The sequence below is a fragment of the Lutra lutra genome, chromosome 10, assembly GCF_902655055.1.
Source record: "Lutra lutra chromosome 10, mLutLut1.2, whole genome shotgun sequence".
NCBI lineage: Eukaryota > Metazoa > Chordata > Mammalia > Carnivora > Mustelidae > Lutra > Lutra lutra.
The window spans coordinates 110057143-110084371 of NC_062287.1; the positions used below are offsets into that span (position 1 = coordinate 110057143).

The 27229-nt window shown below is 44.6% G+C and overlaps 1 protein-coding gene across 13 annotated transcripts in view; it reads left to right on the plus strand.

Annotated features, from left to right (window-relative positions):
- The window catches only part of PPP6R3 (protein phosphatase 6 regulatory subunit 3), a 142109-nt gene that overhangs the window by 27873 nt on the left and 87007 nt on the right, over window positions 1-27229 (plus strand). For 12 of the 13 annotated variants that reach the window (XM_047692687.1, XM_047692686.1, XM_047692697.1 and 9 more), the window contains exon 2: window positions 18497-18648. The exons of the other annotated variant lie outside the window; for it this stretch is intronic. The gene's annotated coding sequence lies outside the window, so the exon portion shown is untranslated. The remainder of the gene's footprint in view (window positions 1-18496; window positions 18649-27229) is intronic. 13 annotated transcript variants of the gene reach the window in all.

The following is a 27229-nucleotide window of genomic DNA, read 5'->3' on the forward strand; positions in this document are numbered from 1 at the left end:
TTTCTGTCATTGTTCCTCTCTAGGCTCTGTTCTGTGGTCATCCCACCTCTCTAGTTGAGAAATATGCTTATAATAGGGCCCCCAAAACACATTTATTTTTTTATTTTTTATTTTTTTTTTAAAGATTTTATTTATGTATTTGACAGAGAGAGATCACAAGTAGGCAGAGAGGCAGGCAGAGAGAAAGGAAGAAGCAGGCTCCCCGCTGAGCAGAGAGCCCGACGCGGGGCTCGATCCCAGGACCCTGGGATCATGACCTGAGCCGAAGGCAGAGGCTTTAACCCACTGAGCCACCCAGGTGCCCCCCTGACGACGGTTGGAATCACAGTCTGTAACCTTTTTATATTAGCTTCTTTCTCTTAGTAATATACATTTAATGTTCCTCCATGAAATTTCATGGCTTGCTACCTCGTTCTTTTATTTATTTGTCAGAGAGAGAGCACAAGCAGGGGGAGTGGCAGGCAGAGGGAGAAGCAGGCTCTCCGCTGAGCAAGGAGCCCGATGCAGGACTCGATCCCAGCACCCTGGGATCATGACCCGAGGCAAGACAGACCCTTAACTCGCTCAGCCACCCACATGTCCTGTCATTCTTTTTAGTACCAATAATTTCCTGTTGTCTGGATGGACCACAGTTTTTTTTATCTCCTCACCTATTGAAGGACATCTTGGTTGCTTCCGAGTTTTGGGGATTATGGATAAATTTGCTATAAACGTTTGTGTGCATGCTTTTGTGTAGACATAAATTTTCACCTCCTTTGCATAAATACTGAGGAACACAATTGCTGCGCGGAATATGGTATTTTAGTTTCGTAAGAAACTGCCGTGTTGTCTTCCAAAGAGGCTGCACCATCTTGCACCCCCAGCAGCGCTGAGCGAGGGTTCCTGGTGCTCCGCAGAGTCGCCAGCATTTGGTTTGGGCTGATCTAATAGGCGTGTGGTATGTCTCACTGTTGGTTTAATTTGCGTTTCCCTCGTGACTTGGTAACGTGGAGCATCTTTTTAGATGATACTATTTTTAATGACTATTTCTTTTTTGTTTTTGTTTTTAAGATTTTATTATTTGAGAGAGAATGAGCGAGAGAGAGAGAGCACAAGTTGGGGGAGAGGCAGAGGGAGGAGCAGAGTCCCTGCTGAGCAGGGAACCCGACACAGGGCTCAACCCCAGGACCCTGGGATCGTGACCCAAGCTGAAGGCAGATGCTTAACCGACTGAGCCACCCAGGCCCCTAATGACAGTATTTTGTTGGCTGGGTAAAGAACCTCGGTGCAGATGAAATCATTGTTACTTATTAGTGGGGGTTTAGGTGCCGTGTGTTTGTGAATGACCTGGCTTATCTGTCCTGTGATAGTCCCCACAGTGTCCTGTGTCCTCTATATTTAGACATTTCTCTTTTTTTTTGTTTTAGAAGTTTTGGACATTGTTATATGTAAGACTTTTTGCTCAGGATAAACACCTTAGGAAAAAGTCATAGAATTTGAATAATTGGGTCAAAGAATGTGAAGAATTCAACACCTTTTGAGATCTGGATCAGAACAATTATGCAAGCTTATACTTTAACAGAAGTTCCAGCCAGTTTCATATTAAGAGACTTAAAAATCTTTCCATTTATTTGAGAGAGAGAGAAAAGAGAGAGCGTGAACAAGGAGAGGGAGAGGGAGAAGCAGGCTCCCAGCTGAGCACGGAGGCTAACTGCTAGATGTGACTTGAGCCAAAGCAGATACTTAACTGACTGAGCCACCCAGGTGCCCCTGAAACTCTTTTTTATTCCGGGAAAATTTTAACATTCACAAACATGCACAGAATAGTGGAATGACCCTTCATTTACAGAGCTCGACTCAACCATGTACTGGAGGACACTGCTGTCTCGCTCCCTCCCCCGTTCACTTCTCTCTGTATTGTTACTAGTTTGAAACTGTTGAGTTATAACAGAAGTACAGAAGATACTCAGACTGTAAAAAGTTTCATGAGCTGAAATCCACCCGGATACCCCCCCCACCGTTCGTCTGCTTCCCTTTCATACCCCCCCCCCCCCCGTTCGTCTGCTTCCCTTTCATACCCTCCCAGTATCCTGAACATCTACATGAACTGCTGAGTTTGACCAGTTTTGTTCCCTATGTAGGTGGGCTCTTAGAGGATGTTAGCTTGTGTGAGTTCTTTCTCTTCACATCATGCGTGGGATTATCTGTCCTCAAGTGCAGTTGTCTGTTCCTGTTGCCGTATGAAATTTTGTTGTATGAAATTACTCTGTTGGTGGTGGAAAAGGCAGTTTGGGGCTGTCACAAATAGGGCTGCTCCGAACATTTGAAATGTGGTTTTTTGGTGGACATATGTATGTATTGCTGTTGGGGATATATCTGGGAGTAAAATCGCTAGATTCTAGAGGCAGGCACTCATTTGGTTTTGGTACGTCCTAAAGTGGTTCCACCAGTGGTGCATCGGACTTCCGCTCCCTCCGTGTCGTCTCCGGTAGCTTGTGTTTCCCATTCTTTTCATTGTGGCCACACTCCCAGCTGCGTAGTGGTACCTGACGACGTTTTTTTTTGTTTTTGTTTTTAAAGATTTTATTCATTTATTTGACAGACAGTGCAAGTAGGCAGAGAGGCAGGCAGAGAGAGAGGAGGAAGCAGGCTCCCTGCTGAACAGAGAGCCCAATGCAGGGCTCGATCCCAGGACTCTGGGATCATGACCTGAGCCGAAGGCAGAGGCTTTAACCCACTGAGCCACCCAGGTGCCCCCCTGACGACGGTTTTAATTTGCACTAGTGAAGTCAAGCACCATTTCAGGCTTTTTTATTTTTATTTTATTTTATTTTTTTAAGATTTTGTTTATTTATTTGACAGAGATGCAGTGAGAGAACACAAGCAGGGGGAGTGGGAGAGGGAGAAGCAGGCTTCCTGCTGAGCAGGGAGCCTGATGTGGGGCTCGATCCCAGGACTCCGGGATCATGACCAGAGCCAAAGGCGACGCTTAACAACTGAGTCACCCAGGCGCCCCCTTTTCATGCTTTTTTATTGGTCATTTGGGTACCCTTTTTTCCCTTTTTTATGAAGAGTATATTTTAGTCCTACATTCTTTTTTCTGTGGCGTTATTTGTTTTTCTTACCTTGTTAGCTCTGTGTTGTTGCATAATAAATTATCCCTAAACTTGTAGTGGCTCGTAACAGCAAAAACCCTTTCCTATCTCAGCTTCTGTGGCAAGCCTTCTCTGAAGGCTCGACTGCAGTGGGGGCCCCTTCCCAAGGCAGCTCACTTACTCACACGGCAGCTTAGTCCGGGTGTTGGTGGCAGGCCACAGTTCTCCTCCTGTGGGCCTTTGTTGGGGATCCTCCACGTCCTGTCCTCAGGACGTATTTTCACACATGACGCTTGGTAAGATTTCTTTCATTTTGGATATGAGGTTTTCAGGAGCTCTAAGTGTGCTGAATGTCTCTGCCTGCATTGTGGTGTTTGAAGAGAAGTCGTTAGGAATGCAATCTAGTGTATTAGTTTTCCCTTTCTGGTTAGCTCTTCCCATATTACTTCTAAGGAAATCCCTAAAATAATTGTTTTTTTCTGTACGAATGTCAGTATACACACACACAGTCTTTTCAGAGATTAACTTTTTTTGTTGTTTAACCATGACATAACCACAAAACTCTCGTATCTTAAAAACAACAAAACTCACACAGCAACTGCTTAGTATTATCCAGTACCCAATCAGAGTGAAATTTCCAACTCTCTCAAATATTACAATTTTTTTGGTACAGTTTTCTAATTTTGGCAAATCGGGATCCAAAAAGGGTCTGCCAGTTTATTTTTCTTAAAGATTTTGTCTGTTTATTTGTTTGAGAGAGAGGGAGAGAGAGAAAGAGCAGGGAAGGAGGGGTAGAGCGAGAAGGAGAAGCAGGGGCTTCATCCCCCGACTCTGGGCTCATGACCTGAGCTGAAGGCAGATCCAGTCTACCACGTTAAAAGAATCGATAGATTCCCCACTCACCACTCTTTTCCCTTCCTGCGCTCTGTCTGTGGAAGACCTGGTTTGTTTCATGGTGTCCCACTGTTTTCTCTGTCCTATTAGCAAGTAGCTGTAAATTTCTCTGTGGGAGGGGTAAACTGTGTCATACTCTCACTGCTGGTGCTTCTTTGGTTATGATCTGTATCTGGAGGCTGAATGAAGATGTGTATTGAAATTCTTAAAGGGCTTCCAGCCTAAATCGTGTTGAAATTCATTCAGGTTAGAGCTGTTTTATACTTAAAATGTAATGATTGTTTTGGACTGTGCATTCTGCTCCTTCACTTTCTGTGTTCGTGAGGTCATGTGAGAGTGCATTTTCTGGGTTTGCTGTGGAATGACAACATGTTGACTGTACGCCTTGTCATCTTGAGTGTATATCACACCCTCTCCGGTTGTTTAATAATGTTGCGGGGCGTACCAAAACAAGGTCCAACTCTCATTACTTAGACTTTCCGTGTTTATCCTCTACTTGCTTTTTTTTCTTTGTACTGTCCACTAACTTTCCTTCTCTTGTGACTGATTTTTTTGAGTTGTAATGACCAATGTTTTAAGAGTTGATGAGTCAGAATCTTCAGTTATTTTTAGGCAAATTTGAATTTCCAGTCTTCCCCAGTCTTTCTCTTTTGACAGAAATTTTGGCCATGAGAAATTAAAGAAATTAACGAAAATGTGATTAGAATGAACATTAAAGAAGTAGGTTATTTAAGATGCATGTGTGTCAACAGTTTAAACGTAGAAAATTTTCTTCATACCAGATGTATTGTAAAAGTGTCATCCAACTTCGAGAAAAATGTAATTACATTTTTAGTGTTTTGTTTTTAAGTGAGCGCACGCTGATGATACTGATTCTTGACCATAATTCATTCAGCAAATATGTTGGTTCCAGCCCCATGCCAGGCCCAGCACTTTCCATGCTCTAGTCAAACGTGGTTAAAAAAGATGGCCAAAGGGGCGCCTGGGTGGTTCAGTTGGTTAAGCGTCTGACTTTTGATCTCAGCTCAGGTCTTGATCTGAGCATCCTGAATGAGATCTCAAGCCCATGTTGGGTGTGGAGACTACTTAAAAAAAAAAAAAAAAAAAAAGGCCATGGTGCTGGTGCTTTTGGTGGAACGCCCAGGACAATGTCTCAATAAGGGATATAATCAGGCTACATACGTAATCTTAAATTCTTCTACAGGTAATCAATATAAAAATTATTACTTTTTGGAAAGATCATTTAATAGAGAGCAGGCACGTGCAAGTGGGTTTGGGGGGGTGGCAGGCCGAGGGAGAGAATCCTCAAGCTGGATTCCTGCCAAGCGTAGATCCCGATGTGGGGTTTGATCCTGCCACCCTGAGATCATGACCTGAGCCAAAATCAAGAGTCGGACGCCCAGCTGGTGAGCCACTCAGGTGCCCTATACAAATTTTAGTGAGTTTTCACTTTTGTTACTTTTACTTCTGTTTTTTGTACTAAGCCTTTGAAATCAAGTATGTATTTTCCACTTACAGCACACCTCAGTTCAAATTATCTAAGTTTCAAGTGCTCAGAAGTCTTATGTGGCTGCTGTAGTGGACCAGATCAGTCAGAATTATTATTATCATAGTTCACATGGAGTAGCAGCGGACACCGACTAGGAACCCAAGTCAACAGTGACTTAGAGGGCAAGAGGAGACACACAGAGATGAGCTCGGAAGGTGTTTCTGCTCTCTGGGTGGTGGCAGAAAATGGAGGAGGGGGACACTCAGAAGGTGGAACTGGACGAATTGCATTGGGAGGGAAAGGAGGAGCCAGGGCAGTTTCTAAGCTCCATCTTCCACAACTGGGGTGTGCCTTTTCTGAGACTGGGAGCAGTTGGTTGGTGGTCAGTGTTGGTGTATGATGGACGAAGAAAAGCTTTGTTTTGGAGATACTCAATTTGAAGCGCTTGTGGCACATCCAAGGGGAAAGGTCTGCTAGCAGTTGGGTGCCTGTGTTTGAAGTGCAGAGATGGTCTTTTGGTTTTATAAATTTGTATCTCAACTGTATTTATAGAGGTTTTTTTTTTTAAAGATTTTTATTTATTTATTTGACAGATCACAAGTAGGCAGAGCAGCAGGCAGAGAGAGAGAGAGAGAGAGAGAGAGAGAGGGAGGGAAGCAGGCTCCCCGCTGAGCAGAGAGCCTGATCTGGGGCTTGATCCCAGGACCTTGAGATCATGACCCAAGCTGAAGGCAGAGGCTTAACCCACTGAGCCACCCGGGCGCCCCTATAGAGCTTTTTTTTTTTTTTTAAGATTTTATTTATTTAACAGACAGAGGTCACAAGTAGGCAGAGAGGCAGAGAGAGAGAGAGAGGGAAGCAGGCTCCCTGCTGAGCAGAGAGCCTGATGTGGGGCTCGATCCCAGGACCCTGGGATCATGACCTGAGCCGAAGGCAGAGGCTTTAACCCACTGAGCCACCCATTTGCCCCTGGAGCTATTTTTAAAACCCACTAAAATGGCTCCAATTATTCAACAGAAGTTTCTTTTATTTAAGTCTCCTGGGTTTTGTTTCTGTTGCTCGGGCAACAGCGTGAATGGATCAAGTATGAGTTGACACCCCAGCCAATGTGGTCAGCTCTGGAGATTATACTAGGTAGTGCCCACAGTCTGAACCCTGCATCAGCCTCTACCTTAGTAGAGGTGCAGCAGGGGAGAAAGGAGAGGAGGAAACCTCCAGTGGAGGAGACAAAAGTAGCCAGTGAGGAAACAGGGGCCTATGATACCAAAGAAGCCAAGTGAGAAGAATGTTCTACTACGGAGGGTCTGCTGGTCAGCTGTATTGAAAGCTGCAGCGTGTGAGGGTAAGATGAGGACAGAAAGAGTTCCATCTGGCTTTGGCCCCATCTGGAGGTCATCGGTAACTCGAAAGAGCAGTTTCGGTTGAGTGGTGCAGATAGACACCAGATTGGAATGAGTTGACGAGGGAATGCTTTCAGACAAAGGGCTCATTTTCTTACTTTGAAATAACCACTACAAATCATTGAGGAGACCAGCCCAATAGAAAAATGGACAAAGGATATAAACAGCTAGTTGGCAGAAAAGTGAAGTGTTAAATGGCTCTCAAACACGTGAACAGTGCTCAGAAGAGAAAACTATTAAGGACACGGGTGTGGAGCAACGACGTTCCCTCGTTGCTTATGGGAGTCTGGGTAGGTATGACCTCCGTGGAGAGCCATTTGCCTGCCAGTATGTTCTTTTTTTTTTTTTAAGATTTTATTTATTTATTTGACAGAGAGAGATCACAAGTAGATGGAGAGGCAGGCAGAGACAGAGAGAGAGAGGGAAGCAGGCTCCCTACTGAGCAGAGAGCCCGATGCGGGATTCGATCCCAGGACCCCGAGATCATGACCTGAGCTGAAGGCAGCGGCTTAACCCACTGAGCCACCCAGGTGCCCCCTGCCAGCATGTTCTAATTAGAAATGCACACTTGACCCGACATTTCCGCTCCAAGGAAATCTGGCATTTGTTTGTAATAGTAAAAAATGAAAACTAACTGGTCACCTGTGGTGGCCTAGTTAAATCAGCTGTAATGCAAAGGAAAGTCTGTGTCAGGTAAAACATTTTTTCTGCAAGAGAGACGAATTTGTTTTTGTTTTTTTCCTTCCATGCTATAAATCAGTCAAACCCTCTGAAAGTGATTTTCTCTGTGTTGAAAGACGGACAAATGTTAGGTCTGGTATGGGCCACAGAAGGTATTTGTAAATGTGTCTTTGAGTAACTATGTTAAGCTTTTCATTCTACCTTGATCTTCTGCCTCTTAACACATTTCACATAAGTTGTTAATCTAAATTCCGTTCTCTGGATACCTGTTGGGATTCTTTCCCAAGGACCCTGTCCTGTTTTATGTATGTACCCCCAGGAAAGGTGGGTGTGGTGTCCGTCACAAGCTTTGGGGATGAATTCACACTCCAGTTTACAGCACCTGAAAATAACCACAGCTGCTGTCAAGGGGCATTAAATTGTACTTGTGCTTGGTGTGGGTCACTGACGGAGCAAGCATATGATAGTGTTGGAGAGCCCTGGATGTAGCCATGGGGATTACATAGTCCGATGTAGGAGGAAGGCTTTCTTGGTCCACTTTTATGGGGGAAGGAGATGGTACAAACCTTTGCGAGCTCTGTGTTCCATGGACCTCTCTGCACTCTGGCCTTCTTCGGAGATTGTGTTCACATGCAGACTTAAAGCAAAACAGAGGGCGCCTGGGAGGCTCAGTTGTTAAGCATCTGCCTTTGGCTCAGGTCATGATCCTGGGGTCTTGGGATTGTCCCCCACATCGGGCTCCCTGCAGCGGGAAGCCTGCTTCTCCAGCGTCCCCTGCTTGTGTTCCTTCTATCACTGTCTCTCTCTTCTCTCTGTCAAATAAATAAATAAAATCTTAAAAAAAAAAAAAAAAGCAAAATGGAAAACCAGGCACACCTGGAGAGACAAATCAGTTTCCAAGCAGAATACATGGATACTGTACGGGACTCTATACTTTCAGACCTTGGTTAAATTTGCTTAATTTGTTAAGTGTTTGAGACTGTGGTTTTCATCGATTTCTTTTTCTTCATCTGAGTATCCTGGTTTCACTTGTATTTTATATTAAAGCAATTTAGGATTTAAAGCATGTTAAGTGATAATTTAGTCTAATCCTCTCCTTTTACAGATAAGAGAGTATGTTTAGAGAGATGAATTACTTGCTCAGAAGTTCACTAAACCGAATCTGTGTTCTCTTGAAGTCTTCGCCCTCAAGTTTGGTGGTGTGTAGGGGGTGGTGTGGCAGCGAGCTTCCTCCGGTGGGAGTAACCTGCTGTAATTTTGAAGGAGGTGTGGTTGTCATTACGTTGCCACATTTCTTTCTTTCTTTTTTTTTTTTTTAAGATTTTATGTATTTATTTATTTGTCAGAGAGAGAAAGCACAAGCAGTCAGAGGCAGAGAGAGAAGCAGGCTCTCTGCTGAGCAAGGAGCCCCACATGGGACTTGATCCCAGGATCCTGGGGTCACAACCCGAGCCGAAGGCAGCGGCTTAACCGACTGAGCCACCCAGATGTCCCACGTTGCCACGTTTCTAATGAAGATAGTTCATATGCTGCCCTAAATTATTTACAGTCACAGAGACAATCTAGCTGAACTTTTTTTTTTTTTAACATTTATTTTGTTGTTGAGAAAGTTGCCTGGAGATGAGAACTTAGTCATGCAAGATTATAGACCATAAAGAGTTATTCTGTACTTCCATTCTAAGGTGAGTCAGAGCAGTGATGTCCGGTAGAGCTTGTGTAATGATACTCGTTATCCATCCTCAGTGTGGCTATTGAAATTAAAACAAAATTGAAGATTTGATCTCTTAGTCTTCCAAGCCACATTCCAGGTACTTAAAAGCTATGTGTGACTGGTAGTTACTGTATTGGAAAGCACAGTTCCGGGGCACTTACCTTTTTTTAAAAGTAGGCTCCACACCCAGCCTGGAGCCCAGGGTGGGACTTGAACTCACGACCCTGAGATCAAGACATGAGCTGAGATTTAGCGTCAGATGCTTAAATGGACTGAGCCACCCAGGCGCCTTGCACTTAACCTTTTTAAAAACAATTGTTTTGAGAACTGCAGAAGCATTGTGGTAGAAACAAAGGCTTATGAGTAGGATTAGAATGGCCAACTAGAAATTAGACTTGTGTTCAAAGCTAGGAGGAGAAATGTACTCTTGGAGCTTTTGACAGGGTTACAGCTGGTTGTGGCCTTTTCTTGGTTCATAATAAGTCCGTTCTTTAGGAAAGTAATCAAGAACCTTTTTGAAGATCTTTTCTTTATTATTTCTTTTCCTATTTCTTGTTTTGCCAGTGAAAATCCCATTCTTGGGTTGAGATTTTAGTGGACAAATTCTTTCACTTTCAGGGTGCTTAGCCCACTTTTCAGTCTCTGAACTTTTCTTTCACTTACTAATCACTTAGTTACCACGGTTCCCTACAAAAAGTTTTGATGTCTTTCTTGCAGTTATACTCCGGATTATGGAAATTTCAGCTTTTTTTTTTTTTTTTTAAAGATTTAATTTATTTATTTGATGCACAGAGATCACAAATAGGCAGAGAGGCAGCAGAGAGAGGAAGGGAAGCAGGCAGGGTCCCTAAGGAGCAAGGGCCCGATGCAGGGCTCCATCCCAGGACCCTGGGATCATGACCTGAGCTGAAAGCAGAGGCTTAACCCTCTGAGCCACCCAGATGCCCTGAAATTTCAGCTTTTGCATCAAATATAACTTGATCGTTTATCATGGCTGAGCCAGTTAAATCCAGCTGGCGGTTGGGGTTGTGTGCTCTTCTGTACCACTGCTCTGCATCTCCGCATTGTTGTAATAGGCCAAGTTGGTTCTCTGGGCTGTACTTTGGGTGCTAATTTTATTGACTTGGCTTCATTTTAATAGCAGGTTAGATGGGGTTGGCTTCATGCATGACTGCAGTGATTTGGGTACCCATCAGGGCGCGTAGCCAGACGATGGTGTAATCCAATCAGGGGCCACAGTTTTTACCTAAAGTACTTTTCTTTTTTTTTTTTTTTTTAAAGATTTTATTTATTTATTTGACAGACAGAGATCACAGGTAGGCAGAGAGGCAGGCAGAGAGAGGAAGGGAAGCAGGCTCCCTGCTGAGCAGAGAGCCTGATGTGGGGCTCGATCCCAGGACCCTGGGATCATGACCTGAGCCAAAGGCAGAGGCTTTAACCCGCTGAGCCACCCAGGCGCCCCCCTAAAGTACTTTTCATGTATGATTTTTGTTTTTAAAAAGTGGTACTATGGATTTACCTTGGATGCTTCATACTTTAATAAAGTCTTTTTTTTTTTTTTTTTTTTTTTTGCATTCTTGGTATAGTTTTCTTTTTAAAGATTATTTGTCTGAGCGAGAGTGCGAGCGCAAGCGCGCAGGCCCAAGAGCGCGCGCACAAGCAGGGGGAGGGAGTAGCAGGCTCCCTGCTGCTCAAGGAACCTGATGTACTTGATCCCAGGACCCTGGGATCATGAGCTGAGGCAGATGCTTCACCAACTGAGCCAGGTGTCCGGTAGAGTGATTTTTGATGTAACGATTTGGAAGTCTTGGCGTTCTTGCTATGGCTTGTATTAAAATCATTAAGATCATTGGTGTTTCTGAAGTCAGCTGAGTTATGTGTGTGGATACGTGTATTTAAATATAAATATTTACATGCAAATATATGTTTAAATTTTTGCTGAAAGATGCCCTGAAGTCATCCAAAGTATTTATTTAGGTTTTTTTCTCCCAATTATGAGTTATTTGTGTGCTCATTTTGGATGTTTTTGTATTCAAGTTTTTGTGGACTTTATAAATTATTCATAATGTGCTAGGCGATGAGAATAAAATGGTGAATAAGACCTCAGAGAGATGGATTGAGTTCCCATCTCTTTATAGTCTGTCTCTTTGGACGTGGATGTTTGGGAGAACATGAATGAGCACGCTTGCAGAAACGGGGCCAGGATCCGTATTAAATGCTGCTCTGATTGAGGGGTCTACCTGTGGGCTTCCTGACGTTAGTCAGAAGTAGAGTTCCTTGCTTTTATGTGTTCAGGCGTTGGGGTGTATCACCTGTTTGTAATTGAGAAGATGTTTATTGTTCGTGCTTGGTGTGTGATACAGGAGAACATGCTTTCTTGCATGTTCTGTAAGAGCTATGGCTTCCTCTTGTGAATTTGCCTCAGTGAGGAATAAATATCTTGGAATCTACATGACAGCACAGAGAGATTTTCGTTGCCTTTTTTCCTAAGATACAACAACACCTGCTTCACATAAGGTTTATATGGAGTACGTTCTTTCCTGTTATCCTCAACGATAAAATAGGAATTAATACCTGCGAGGACTGAAAGCTCTTGTATAACTAGCACAAGGATTTGTAAGGGTAGATGTTCATTCTTGCTGTTCTCAAATTCTGTGACTAAGCAAGTACATATTTAGATACTGTTGAGTTGAGAATCTGTTTTTTTCACTGTTTTAGGCTAAACCAGTCCTCATTTCTGACTGGTTTTATTTTTATAGTTATATTGTTCTTGCATTTTCCTTATTGGCCTTGGTCAGAGTATTGAAAATGGAGATGTTTTGTGATAGGGTTGGGTTGTATGGCTATTGAAGAAAATGTAACTCCTTTAAGGAATTGTTGGCAAAAATAAATATAAAAGTGTAAAAATATAAAACATAAAAATGTATAAAAAATTAAAGAAAAAACCCTCTTTTTAAAATCTTGATTTCCTTTTTTGAAGGGGCCCCACTGGATCCATTTCCTTGGAGGGAATAATCTAATGATGCCAGCTCTTATAGACTGAGTGTTTGTGTCCCCCTCAAGATTTGTATGTTGAAAACGAATCTTCACACCTCATCAGTGTGACGGTGTTGGTGGGGGATGACCTTTGGGAGGTGATTAGACCATGAGGCTGGCACCTTTGTGAATGGGATATAAAAGAGACCCTAGAGATTTGCTGTCCCCTTCCTGTCATGTGAATACACAGCAAAAAGACAGTTGTCAGTGAACTAGGAAGCAGGTCCTTGCCACACACTGAATCTGCAAATGCTGTGATCTTGGACTTCTCCAGTCTCTAGAACTGTGAGAAATTTCTCTTGTTTATAAGCCACCGGCACGGTATTCTGTTACAGTGGCCTGAATGGACTGGGACATCACCTGCTAGAGTTCACGTTACATTATTTCCTAGCAAATCCCTGCTTTTCCTCCTTTAGCTCCACACACTGTGCTGGTGCTCCCACTCTTATAATACTCTGCTCTCTGGCCAGGCCCTTTTCTTATTATGTGAAACTCAGGGTTTCCTACAAGTTAACTACCTGGGGAGGGTCCCCCATTTTGAGGGAACCACCTTTCCTCATCCTCATGGATTCCGCCATCATCTGTACGTTTTAACTTGCAAAGGAAACACCTCTCTTTGGCGTACTTAGCCCCCCCCCCCCCCATGGTCTCGTGTCGTCGCTTGTTTGGATACTGTCGATATTAAATTCTTTCCAGGCTGGGATCAGGAACTCTTTTGTCTTCATTCCCTAAACAGTGCAGGTCTCACTCCTCCCTCACTGTCAGCAGCCGCTCCGTACCCCGGGGCTTTAAGGCACCCCTCCCCCCATTTTACTGGTCTCCTCATTTATTCTTTCATCCAGTCCTGCTTACTTTCTGGAATTCAATCAACTCATGCCTGTAGCCACTGGCACCGTATTTAAGGCCTAGATTACTTTGTTTTTATGTTAGAGTTATAAATTACTGAGACAGGAAGACTCTAGAGTGAAGTAGCCCAACTCCTTATTTCGTAGATGAGGAAATAGCTGGGCGCTCAGGCTAGAAGACTTGGTCCTGAGCTAGTGTGTTGCTGTTACAGCTGTCTGGTCTCAACACGTAATTCCTTTACCCAGTTTAGCATTCTTCTCAACAGTTTCTTAAAGAAATCATCTTGTCAGAGTGTTTCACATTTATACTTAAGAGTAAGCTAGTTCTAGCAGGTAGGCTGGGATAAGCAGCCTCCCTTAGCCTCCCCATCCTCTTTTCCCAAAGGCTCCTGTAATTCTTTGAACTCCATTAGCCAATTAAAAAATACATATATTTACCTCCCTGTATCTGAAGAGCATTTTTTTTTAAGATTTTATTTATTTATTTGAGAGAGAGAGAGAGCATGAGAAGTGGGAGGGTCAGAGGGAGAAGCAGACTCCCCGCTGAGCAGGGAGCCCCATGTGGGACTGGATCCTGGGACTCCAGGATCATGACCTGAGCCGCCTAACCAACTGAGCCACCCAGGCGTCCCTGAAGAGTGTGTTTGAAAGTTCATGCTTGCGTGCTTGTATGCTCATTGTTTATTTATTTGAAGTTTCAAGCGTATCTACTGATTTCCTGTTGTGAAAAGATATAGAAGGTAGGGATTAGCTCTCTTCTCCCCTCTCACGTTCTCGCTTCCCCATCCTTCCAAGATAATTTCACTGCAGTTGTGGTTAAATCAATATTTAGTTTTATCATTATGACCCTGTATGCTATTTATATGTTAAGTGGTAAATTACAGATACTTTTCCTAAACAACTTGGTTTTCCCTGGAAGTATATTACTTTTCACAAAAATTTTATGTATTTGTTGGAGTCATCTCTAGACCCAACGTGGGGCTCGAACTCTGACCCTGAGATCAAGCGGCACATGCTCCCCTGACTGAGCCAGCGATGTGCCTGCCCCATCACTTAAAAAAAAAACATTAACCACTTTAGCCTCAGACTTTTAGCCAGTTAGAGGTTTAGGTATTCTGGTATTCTCTCAGCCTTATCTTTTTGAAGAATTCTTCTCCTGCTCCAGTCTGGCCGGTTCGCCTTCCCCAGTGGGAGCACAGTTGTCTTCTTGGATCTAGGGGTTCTTCTTGCCTCTCCCTGTTCCCTTGTTCTCTGTTGTTCTCCCTCTATGGCTGCAGCACAGCCTCTCTCCTCAGCGTCTTCTCTGAGTAAGTTGTGTAGGAGGTACATCTTTCCTCCAGCTTGTACTTTTCTGTTTGTTTTGCCCTTGACTTTTTATGATAGTGGCTTTCCTAAGATATCTGGTGATCTTTGGTTTTCCTTCATATTTCAAAGTCAGGGATATGTACTCACAGCACATAGAGTTGAATTGTATGAAATTACCATCTCTCCCGGCTTTCTCTGCTGCCCGTGGACGTCCTTGGCTCTTAGATCTTCATTTCTACATCACATTCTCCACTGAGAGCTGGGGCAGAGAATGTTCAGGATGAATCTGGAACATGTTTTTATGCCAGGAAATAAGGAAGTGCTCAAAAAGTATGAAAAGCGCATGGGAGTCTGCTTGAAGGGACTGTCGCTGGCCGAATGTGGGACAGCTTGAGCATCAAAGTGGATAATGGTATTAATAAGAATCTGTGAGTCCATACTGTTAAGGAATTAAAGGATGAGTGGGAAGAAAGGGGCATACCTTACTAAAATTAGAATGTCATCTAATGGAGGAAGGAACTGTAGACTTAACACACACAAAAAATCACTTTATAACCATCAGAGAACAGTTGATTCAAAGATTGTCAGTGGGTAGTAAAACTACTGAGTGAATGTTTTAAGAAACATAATCTCAAAATATCTTCCCACAGGTTATTTACTCATTAATTACTCAGGGAAAAATGGTTATTTTATGGTGGAGAAATACAGTACATACCATCTTAGCCCGGTGATCAAAACGCTCACCAGTAATAGGACACATGCTGTCCTCTTAATGTTACAGTCTAGGAACAACGAAACCTCATTTATTCCTACCAGAAATGCATACCCAGTATTCCTCAGAAATGTCAGTGCAATGAAAGACAAAGAAATGATGCAGAACTTTTTTAGATAGAAGGAAATAAAGGAGACAGGGCATGGGATCCTGAATGAAGGTGAGGGAGGATTGCCGCGAAGGACATTACAGAACATTTGGCAGAATTGTAATATGAAGTATTTAATCCAACAAGTACTGTGTTAGATTCCTGACTTTCATAGGTGTACTGTGGCTGTGTGAATTAGTGTCCTTGTTTTTAGGAAATACGCACTGAACTGTTTGGCAGAAAGGTCAGTCGTCTGCAGTAGCTCTCACGTTTGGGGTGTTTGTGGGGGGGTGTTGGTGGAGGGGGGGTACCCAAGCAAAAGTGACACAGCGATCTGTTGCGAGCTGAGGGGAAGGCTTAGTGGGAGCTTCTTGTATTGCTCTTGTAGCTGTTGAGCAAAGTTGTGATGAAAAGGTTTTTTTTTTTTTTTAAATACTAGTTTTTCAGAGTGGTAGATTGGAGGCTCCCATCATGGGAGGGGCTCATTGGCTCTGAATTTTCCAGCACAGTGGCTAGCAGTGCTTCTTTGGTTGGGAAGTCCCCGATGTCAGTATTTTCAGGTTCTTTTTTCTAAAGGTCATTTAGCTCACTCTGAAGACATACTTGTCTTCGGCCTGGCTGGGAATGTCAGAGCCTGGGAGGAGAGCCTGGCGGGAGCTGGGTGGGCAGTGGGGTGTGCCTGTCTCATCACTTACCCTGCAGTTCACACAGCCCCTCCGTTGGGGTGGGAGGCTGTCCCCAGCTGTGCTGACCCGGGCCCTCCCAGTGCACTTTGACCACGCGCGGGCCTGGCATGGGCTGGGCCGGCTCCGGGTGAGAGGGTGGGGATATTAGGGAGCTGAGTGTTCGGTGAGTAACTTTTGCAGCCAGTACTCCTTTTGCTCCCTCGTAGCACGTCCAGTTTTGTTGCCTTCTCCTGGTCCTTGTGGGTTGTGTCTTTATAAAAAACAAGGCGGGGGCGCCTGGGCGGCTCAGTGGGTTAAAGCCTCTGCCTTTGGCTCAGGTCATGATCTCAGGGTCCTGGGATCAAGCTCCACATGCCTCCTTCCTCCTCTCTCTTTCTGCCTACTTGTGATCTCTGTCTGTCAAATAAATAAATAAAATCTTTTAACCAAACCAAACCAAAACAAACAACAACAACAACAAAAAAAACAAGGCAAAACACCCCGAGTAGTCTTCACTGTAGACCTGGAGGTTTTCAGGGGGGTATTCAGTATACACTCTCGACTCAGGAGTCCCACTACTGCACTCGGACACTGTTGCATTCTGTTTTCCTTTGTTTGGTCTTGTTTCTTATATTCTCACACTTTAGAATTACCGTATTATAGGCCCCATTCTTTTCCCTTAGTAGTCTAAATGAATAAAGTATGAGCAATTACACAGAGTCCCTACTCCAGAAAAGTGGATTAAGTCTCGGCACACTTGTTACTATGTAATAAGCGCCCAGATTCATAATGCTGTGAGCTCATTTGATAACTTTTTTCTTTTGGCTTCCCTGGATGGGAGTGTGCGGCATGGTGAGGCAGGCAGGTTACTCCAACTGTGCTGGGAGCCTGTGACATACCTACAAGTGGGGGCAGTGGGTGGTCTTGGCTATTAGAAGAAACAATTGCAGAAACAATTGCAGATTGTCTTTGACGGTCCTACAACCACTCAAATTTAAATGCTAAATTTTGTGTGTGCGCACGTAAATGTGCTTTTTGTGGAGCACGTAAAGTCATCAGATTCTTAAAGGGATCTGGAACCCTGAGCACACAGAACAGTTGGGATGGGGCTCAGGATACCTACAGCATTTAGTGATGCACTTTTTACAATTACATGTTAACCTGGTCTTGTATGAAGACTGTAGTATCACGGTGGTGGCACATGGTCTCACAATTTAAAGCAAAAATTCAGATGATCAGTTACATTTTTTCAAGTGTATGTTTAGAAAGCATTTGACTGGTAAAGTGTTTAGAATTAAATAATCTTTTCTTGACCTGGGTTTGTTACTGTTTTGGTTGGTTCGTTTTATTGTTTTATCAAGTAGTCAGCGGTCAGCATCGTTTCTATTTATTACCTCATTTGTTGGGAAACATTGACTTGAGTGTAGTGAGTTTATGGAAGAAACGCAGCAATATACAGCATATGTTTTGAGATGCCTTGTAGACTGCATTCTTGTAGGATTTTTAATTAGCATATTGTCTGAAGTTTGGGATTTTGTTGTTGTTGTTTTCAGTGTAGTGTTGTCAGTGAAGTGCCTTGAAGATGGCTTATAGTCCTTTCATGTGCAGCGTTTGATTAATTAACATTAGAGACAATTTATTTTATTTCATGTTATGTTATGTGTTGTTATGTTATGTTATGTTATGAGAGCAAGCGAGAGCCCATAGCAGGGGGAGGGGGCAGAAGGAGAGGGAGAAGCCGACTGACTGCCCACTGAGCTCGAAGCTCTACAGCAGGCTTAGGCCCAGGACCCTGGGATCATGACCCGAGCTGAAGGCAGCTGCTTAACCCAGTGAGCCACGCAGGCGTCCCTAGAGACAGAGTTTGGCTGTCGTTAGTACTTCAGTGACCTCAATATTTTGCTTACATTTCCTGGTGAAATTTATGGTGTTTAGAGGTATTACATGGGGACTACTCGGCTAATTTTAAAATTTGGTTTAGCATTTTAAAGTGTGGTGCCATTACAGTCAGCCCTGTGTTGATTAAGAATATCATTGATGGGGCACCTGGGTGGCTCAGTGGGTTAAGCCTCTGCCTTCCACTCAGGCCACCATGATCCTGGGGTCCTGGGATTGAGCCCCGCATCGGGCTCTCTGCTCAGCGGGGAGCTTGCTTTCCCTTCTCTCTCTGCCTGCCTCTCTGCCTATTTGTGATTTCTCTCTGTGTCAAATAAATAAATAAAATCTTCTAAAAAAAATCATTCATGTTTTTATAAGATAAAGATAAGAATATATGTTTTTCTTACTTGTTCAGTGATAATGCTATTATGATGTCTCTATTTCTGGGTTATTGTTTAGGATAAAAGTTGAGGTAGAGGGATGACAGTGCTTTTCTTTCCTGTTTTCACATAGAAAAAATTTCAGCTAACTAGAACTTCCCAATTTTCTGAGGTGCAATTCTATGTGAAATCAGGACCCTCAACCAGTATCTTTAATGGCAGCTGTCATCAGACCAAAACAGAGCATGCTGTGAACATATGCTCTTTTTTCTTTACAGGAGAGCTTCTGTTTCGCTTCCACATCCCACTTCACTCCGGTTAATCTGCTAATGCAGTGAATTGGAAGACGCCTGGTACCAGGATAACCTGTAATGGGCAAGGAGCCACAGAGAAGAAAACATTTCTTTTAATCTTTAAACTTGGTTGAAAGGTAAGACCATTAAGATGATCAGGAGTCTCCTTCATAGTTGCTTCGGGAAAGCAGTGTTCTGTTGGAGACCCCGGAGTCTAGGTCGACCAGGGCTAGACCAGGCAGCGTGTGGTTCCGGGGCCCTGTGGTATTTTTAGGAAGTTCAGTAGCAGCCTCCGCAGTTTGCTCTGGCTCGTTTTGGAATCTGCAGCCCCCGATCCGTGGGATTCCTCTTTTCCTTGGGGGGCTTGATCTGGGTGCTGAGGATAAGCCCGGCCTGGCAAGCCGAGGGAGCCTGCGGAGAGAGAGGGCTTGTGGAGACTCTGCTGCTGCTTCTAGGCTCCCTGCAAGTGCGCGTGCACAGGCGCGTGGGCGGGATCGAGCCTGAGGTTGCTTTGTTTCCATCGTGCGCTGGCCCCAGGCCATCTCCGGCGTTTAGCCGGCCTTCTGACTCCTCCCGGGTCCTCACCGCTCTCATTTGAGACCTCTTCACTGAAACTTTGTTAGAGACCAGAGGTTGACTTCGCGTATTTGACAGTTGGCCCTGCAGAAAGTGGCCATGGTGCTGGTGCTCTCAGTGAAGTGCTCAGTTCAGCATCTCAGTTGGCGAACAGGACACATTTTTAATCCATCTTCATTTGCTCCATTGTGTCTTGAGGAGACAGTGGGCATAAACCACTTAATGGTCTGCGGTTCAGGCTTCCTTATCTCGGGAGACACTCTAGTTACGTGCTGTAGCAGGTCCCTTCTCCTCCCAGGGCAGTTCTCCCTTCAGTCCCACAGGAATGACTCTCCTCCACCTTCCGGCCTCCCTTCGGGCTTCCAGTGAAGCTCCACCTCCTGGGCCAGATAGTCAGGATTCTTTTATAGATCTTCTGACTTCTCCAGCCTTTTCTCTGTATTATTCTGTAAAAATCTCGAGGGGGAACATTCTTCCCCAAGTATTCATTCATCTCTTGGCACCTTGTCTGGTCAGGCTTTCTTGGTGGTGTTGTTTTGGTTTTGGTCCTGCCATTGTTCCTTCTCTTTCTCTGTCAGGGCTACACTCTAGCCCTATGGGTAAAGCCTCTTCTGTTTCCCACCTGCCTGGCTGCGTGGAGAATTCAGCCCAAGTTGAGGGTTTAGGTTTGAGAAGGTCAGGACCATGTACTTAGAACTGTGGTCTCACCATCAGGACCATAACCACAAAGAAGGCGGTTTGTGATGCCCTTTGCTTTTTTCATCAGCGGCTTCAGAGCCACCGGTGATGGGAAGAGAAGGCACTAGTTTCAGGGCCCACAGAGACCTTGAGCTTGAATTCAGCTGGTTTTACAGGTTGGACATCTTTTTTACGTTTTTTTAAAGTGTTCTCTGTAAATTGTAAGTTACCCGCTTTTCTATTGTGACACTAGAGTTCAAAGAATGACTTTTTATTTTTTAAAGATTTTATGTATTTATTTGATAGATCACAAGTAGGCAGAGAGGCAGGCAGAGAGAGAGGGGGAAGCAGGCTCCTCGCCGAGCAGAGAGCCCGATCCCGGGCTCGATCCCAGGACCCTGGGACCGCAGCCCAAGCCGAAGGCAGAGGCTTTAACCCACTGAGCCACCCAACGCCCCTATTTTTATTTTTATATATATTTTTAAAGATTTTTATTTATTTATTTGTCAGAGAGAGAGAGAGAAAGAGTGAGAGAGCACAAGCAGAGGGAGTAGCAGAGGGAGAAGCAGGCTTCCCACTGAACAAGGAACCCAGTGCGGGGCTTGATCTCAGGACACTGGGATCATGACCTGAGCCAAAGGCAGATGCTGAGTGGCTGAGCCACCAGCCACCCAGCTGACCCTCAAAGAATGATTTTAAAAGCTGTTTCTATAATACAACACATAGCCTGTAAAAATTGAGATATAGTTAACATATGACATGTGAGTTTTAGGCGGACAGCATAGTGATTAGATATTTGTATATATTTTGAAATGATCACTACAGTAGGTCAAGTCGATATTCAGCATCACATAGTTACATTTTTTTTCTTGTAATGAGAACTTTTTTTTTTTTTAAGAGGGCGGTGGGAAGAGACAAAGGAAGAGGGAGAGAGAGAATCTTAAGCAGGCTCCATGCCCATTGTGGAGCCTAACAAGAGGGCTTGATGTCATAACCCTGAGATCATAACCTGAGCCAAAATCGAGAAGCAGGGGCACCCAGGTGGGTCAGTTAGTTTGGCATCCAACTCTTGGTTTCGGCTTGGGTCATGATCTTGGGGGTTGCGGGGTCAAACCCTGTATGGGGCTCTCTGCTCAGTGGGAGGTCTGCTTGGGATTCTCCTTCTTCTCCCTCTCTCCCACCCCCTGCCACCCCGCTCACGCACATGTCAGCACATACACTCTCTCTCAAATAAATAAATAAATAAAATCTTAAAAAATAAAACAAAAAAACAAAATCAAGAGTCAGATGCTTACCTGACTGAGCCACCCAGGCACCCCTGTAATGGGAACTCTTGTAGCACCTTTCAAATATATAATTCAATATTATTAACCACAGTCACAGTGCTGTACGTTGCATTTTTTCTTTTTCTTTTTTTTTTTTTTTAAGATTTTATTTATTTATTTGAGATAGAGAGCGAGAGCACCATCAGGGGCAACAGCAGAAGCAGAAGCAGGCTCCACGCTGAGCAGGGAGCCTGGCATGGAGCTCAGTCCCAGGACCCCAGGATCTGACCTGAGCTAAAGGCAGACACTTAAGCGACTGAGCCACCCAGGTGCCCCCAGACATTACATTTCATGCCTTATTTTATGACTTGAAGTCTATACCTTTTTACCCCCTTCACCCATTTTGTCCACCCCCCATCTTAGGATTTTATTATTGTTATGTGCATTTGATTCCTCTTTAACTAGACCTTGCTCTCTTTCTACTTATTTTGTCAAACCTTTCTGTATTGTTCTAGTCCCTCTAGTTCCTTAAAAAAAAAAAAAAAAAAAAAAGTTACCCAGTAGTCTCCAGGAGTCCTAGAATCAGTGGAGGATTCCCAGAGAGGAGCAGCGTTTTAAATATAGGGTCCTTTTTTTTTTTTTTTTAAGATTTTATTTATTTATTTGACAGATAGAGATCATAAGTAGGCGGAGAGGCAGGCAGAGAGAGAGAGGAGGAAGCAGGCTCCCTGCTGTGCAGAGATCCTGATTCGGGCCTCGATCCCAGGACCCTGGGATTATGACCTGAGCTGAAGGCAGAGGCTTTAACCCACTGAGCCACCCAGGTGCCCCTAAATATAGGGTCCTTCAGACCAGAGGTTGTCACAGTCCTGGTAGGAAATATTTTAGGTTTTGAGAGCAAAAGGCAAAAGAGAGGATATTATGTAGGTATTTATAAAACAAGAGAGCAGGGTGCCTGGGTGGCTCAGTTGGTTAAGCAACTGCCTTCGGCTCAGGTCATGATCCTGGAGTCCTGGGATCGAGTCCCACAGTGGGCTCCCAGATCCACGGGGAGTCTGCTTCTCCCCCTAACCTTCTCCCCTCTCATGCTCTCTCTCACTGTTTCTCTCTCAAATAAATAAATCTTAAAAAAAAAAACAAAACACAAAAACAAAACATAAAACGAGAGCAAATTTTCACAGATTTTATTGATGAAATTAAAAATACAAAAAATACTAGAGTTCAGTATTGTGTAATACAGATCAACTAAGGAGAAGAATGGAATTCTTTTTCTAGGGGTATAATATTTCACCTAAATGGTGTTCGTAGCCTGAGCTCCCCCTCTCAAATTGTACTATAGATGTTCATCTAATCTACTAATGGTGACCTATAATGCGATTTTACATATTTCATCTTTGAAAATGTCTTTTTACACAAATAGGTGCTGCCACATTCTGGTGTCAGTCTCCAAGCATGTATATTCATCATTTGGAAGGCATTTATAGAATTCTTTTAGATTCTCCTCTTGCTGTTTGCCTTTTAGCAGGTCGTTACATTATAGTTTAATTACTTCCGGAGAACGGTTAGGAAAATCCTCATTTGTATAGCTGTATGAATTTTGGAATAGGAAACTTTCCTTTACATTTGCATTAAGTTCTGAAAAATGCTTTTTAACTGTAGTTTGAGCTCAGAAAATGTCACCACTGCAAATCTGTATGGGGACAGAGATGTCACTTCATTTTGAAGTTTTGACAGCGTGGGAAGTATATGAAGCAGCTTGAATTTATGATCCTAACAAAGTCAGTGCTGACATGACCTCACCACAGCAGAAGGTTTTGGCAGATCGGTGTTGGTCAGCTGTGCAGTTTTAGGTTGAATTCACCAAGAAACATCAAGATGTCAGCCAAGGCCAATTTCCAGAGCCATTCAGCATTTAGTGATGGTGGTTGAGCGTTCTGCTTATTCAGCAAAATTTCAGTCTTGGCTCTGGGCTCAAAAAGTTGTAAAAAACATGAACCCTCGGGAAGCCACGACACAGCTTGCGGGTGAGAGAGAGTCTGCCAGAGTAAATGAAGTTCACTGTCGACGTTACCGGTTCAGTAACAGGTGAGGAAATTTAAAAAACCTCTCGAAGGAGCTGTTGATGAAAATACAAAGCACATTTTCACAAGTTTTGTAAATTTGTCCAGTTAAGCCATTTTTTTTGCTCTACACATAATTTTCCCACTGTCAGCTGTCACCCGTCACAGCAGACTCGCCTGCACGCCATAGCGACGTTGTCTTCCCTCTGCTTCTCTTGCAACGCTCGACCTGTGGCTCTGTCATGCGGGCTGTGCATGAAGCCTCGTCTGTCGTCATTTCAGACTCCTCAGTGGGGCTGCATCGGGCGCACAAACTCGAAGGAAAACTGTCCCCGGCTGCCCCGCCGCTTGGCTGACAAGCCACTGGGAGACCAGCTTCTCTTGAAGTTTCATCTTCATCTTCTGTTTTTGTGAAGTTGTCCTGTTAAGAGCTACTCCAGTGAAGATGTTTGGGTGTTTATGTGGGGACGTGCTGTGGCCACCATGGGGTGCGGGTGGCGGTGTGTGCGAGGGGGCTCCCCGCCCTGGCCCTGCCTGCGCGGCAGATGGTCGTCTGATTCCGTGACACGGGAATCCCCACCCCACGTTTCTGACAGGCACAGCAGTCCAAGTCCAGTGGTTCTTTTCTTGTTTTGACATGTTGGGAATGCGAGGATGATAATAAAATGTCGCAGTGCAGCAAGTGGCCCTCAGGGCACTGTGGAGTTCTGACTGTGTCACTGTGATCTGGAAGGCGTGTGGTGGAGCAGCAGTGCGGAGTGATGGGTGTGTCGCATGTGGTCTCTGTCACCCTCAACTCTGCCTTCGTCGTGTGACAGCCGCCAGGGACTGGATGTAAATGTATGGTGCGACTAGGTTTCAGGAAAACTTTGTGAAATTCAAAGAATTTTCACAAGTCATGGAATATCGTTCTTCTGATCCTCCCCCCACCCCCACAGTTAAAAATAGGAAGATCAGTCTTTATTGAGGGACTGGATAAAAATGGGTGGCAGGCCAGATTTGGCAACTTCATTACTGTTCCCCTGGGTGTCCCAGGGCTCTGGAGTTGGCTCACGTGCTGGTGGAAGAAAGAACAGGGTGAGAAAAGGAACCTAAGGGTGAGGAGGTACCATTGTGGTATTTGCTGCCGGCTGGTTGATTGGCTTCTTTTTTTTTTTCTTTGTTTGCTGCTTTTTTGCACACAGACTCTTACGTCTACGTAGCTATTGCCCGTCTTTCCACATGACTGGTCAGGTTAGCTCATCTTTCATGGTATCTTGATTTCAGACTGAGCCTTATCAAGTGTGCCAGGGATCGTACTCAGCACTCTTGTTTGCTCTCCTTCCCCGCAGTGCCTTCGCGGGCTTGGGTGCGCAGTGTATACAGGTGCGTGGCGTAAAGAGCCGCACAGCACCACAAGGTTTCCAGCAAAAAATAACAGTCATCTGCATCTTTCTTACCCTTTCTCGTCCTCATCCCTTAGTTACTTACTAGGGGTCAGTACCTTTATCTCCTAGTGTTTTCTCATGTTTATTTCCTGCAAACACTTTATGTTTGGCTTGCGTTCCTGCAGGTAGCTGTTCCTAATCTGGCTGACCTAACAGTGAAGGTGAAGGATTAGCTTCTACATATGCACGACTTCTTTCCTTCCTCCACCTTCCAACACAGTTAAAGCAAACCTTGGTTAAAATCAGTGTAGAAGTGTGAGTATTTTGGTGAATTACTCCCTAGGTCTCTGACGTAATTAGTAAAATTCTTCTCAGCGTGGTCATGTGTCTGGCGCATAGCTCTCCTTCTCAGAGCCTCTGCGTCAGGCATGCCTCCCTCGGGGCGGATTCCTCTGGACTTTCTCTGTAGTGGCTGGTGTCCCCTGCCCCCCCCACCCCAAGTTTTTCTTCTGACAGTTGGCTCTGCTTCTCGGTGTGTGGGATACCCGGTTCCATGTGTCCCATGTCTTCCTCTCATGGCCTATTGCCATGCCTTTTTTTTTTTTTAAAGATTTTATTTAAAAAAAAAAAAAAAAAAAAAAGATTTTATTTTTAAGTACTTTCTACTACCAATATGGGCTTCACCCCACAACCCCGAGGTCGAGAGTCACGCGCTCAACTGACTGAGCCCGCAGGCGCCCCTGCCTACTTACTGCCGTGCCTCGGTGCCGCCCGTTTTCTGGTAGCTTTTTGAGAAAGTGAATAAACCTTTCCAACCTTCCATGTCTGAAAATGCTCTTTTCTAGAATTGCTGTTGAGGAAGCTGATGCCATTCTGATTTCCAGTCCTTATTTGAGTATTTTTTCTCACAAGAAAAGTTGAGATAAAATATAATGTTTTTTATCTCTGATACTGTGGAATTTCGCACCGTGCGGTGAAGGTCTGCTCCACCACTCACTGTGATAGGATGTGGCGGTCTTAGCAGGTCAGAGTCCTGTTCTGTACACTCGGAGGAAAAAAAGGTATTTTTTTTTTTTTAAAGATTTTATTTATTTGACAGACAGAGATCACAAGTAGGCAGAGAGGCAGGCAGAGAGAGAGGAGGAAGCAGGCTCCCCGCTGAGCAGAGAGCCCGATGCGGGACTCGATCCTAGGACACTGGGATCATGACCTGAGCTGAAGGCAGAGGCTTTAACCCGCTGAGCCACCCAGGCGCCCAAAAAAAGGTATTTTTGATGAGGCAGGTGGTTGTGGATTGTGATCTGTTCTAAAACTTATGTTACTCAGATGTTGGACTTTCTGAATTATTTCTCTGTTTTCTCTCTTTTCGTACATTTGTTGGCATTCTTTTTCTTTGTCCTTTATTGCTCTCTTGCTAGAGTTGCCAGAGGAGTGGAGAATTATGTCTGTCCAGTAAACATCTGGAAGGTTGTGTAATCCTTCCATTTTCCTGTTGAGGCTCCATGTCAGCCCGGATGAAGCCATGCGTTTTTTATCAGATGGACTTGAGAAGAGATTTATGGAGCAGTACGGCTGCCACTTCGTATCGCCTTCCTTTCCTGCATGGATCTTCTCGGGCAGAGTCATCCGGGCTTTGGCCAGAGTTCCTCCTGCCTTGGCTTCGAGTGTATTCATGGCCATAACCTTTAGCTTGATCTTTAATGAGTTCATGCTTCTCCTGCTCGCACATCATCTTTGTTTTTCACTCGCTGGCTCTCATTTTATGTTTGGTGATGCTACAGAAGAGCTTTAAGACAAGCAAAGCTGGTTATTTTATCCCCCAAGTGACGAGGCCTTTTGCCTGGTCATCTCTTGAGGAGCCATGTGGCTGGCAGTCTCTTCGTCCCCAGAGCAAGGTGTGGCGGTGCCTGGCAAAGGGGCATCTGCCCCAAACGGCTGCAGCAGGATTAGATCTCCCGAGGTCCTAGACCGGATTCATCTCGGACTTCATTCTGAGGTGACTTTGCTTATTGGTCCCACTGTAACATGACTTCATGTGGCGCTTACTACAGTCGCCTCGCATCTCTGGACCTGCTTCTCTCTACGCTGTAGCAGCTCGTTAGGGCTCAGGCCGCAGTCGGCCATGGCTCTCCTCAGCATGGTCACACGGTCACCCCGTCACATGGTCACGCGGTCACATGGCCACCGCTATTCTGTGCCCAGCCAGCTCACTGCTGCCCCTCTTTGTCCATTTGTTTGTTTTCTGTAATTTTATGGTTTTATGAACACAAATGCAGCTTGAACAGGAGCGGCCCGTTCCTTTTCTTCGCTGCGCAGCCTAGCACTGGGACAAGTGACTCTGAGGGCCAGCCGGGCTGCTGTTCGTACAGTGGCTCTGTGGTTTCGGAGGGGACATCGTGAGCAGTCTCTGCGCGGTGAGGCTGGTGGCATGTCAGCAGTGCTTCCAGCTCATTGACGTTGTGGACTAGGAGCTTCTGGAAGCTGCTGGGCTGCGTGTGCTTTGTCTTCTTGTTGCTCCCGTACCTAATGTTAGGCATGAAAAGCTGTGACTCTTCCGTGCGCCCTGTCAGTGCCTCTGGGTTTCTGCCAGTTGCACTTAATTTTGACACAGCAGTCTGACTGGTGCTGGGTGAACTTACTGGTCCTCCTTTTAATGTTCTTAGGCTTCCCCAGAAGTTGGAGGACAGCATCGGGGAAGAAAGCAACCACCCCCTTGCTGCTCTCTAATGTTTGACTCGTATTTGCTGACTTTTCTGTCTGGCTTCAGAGATT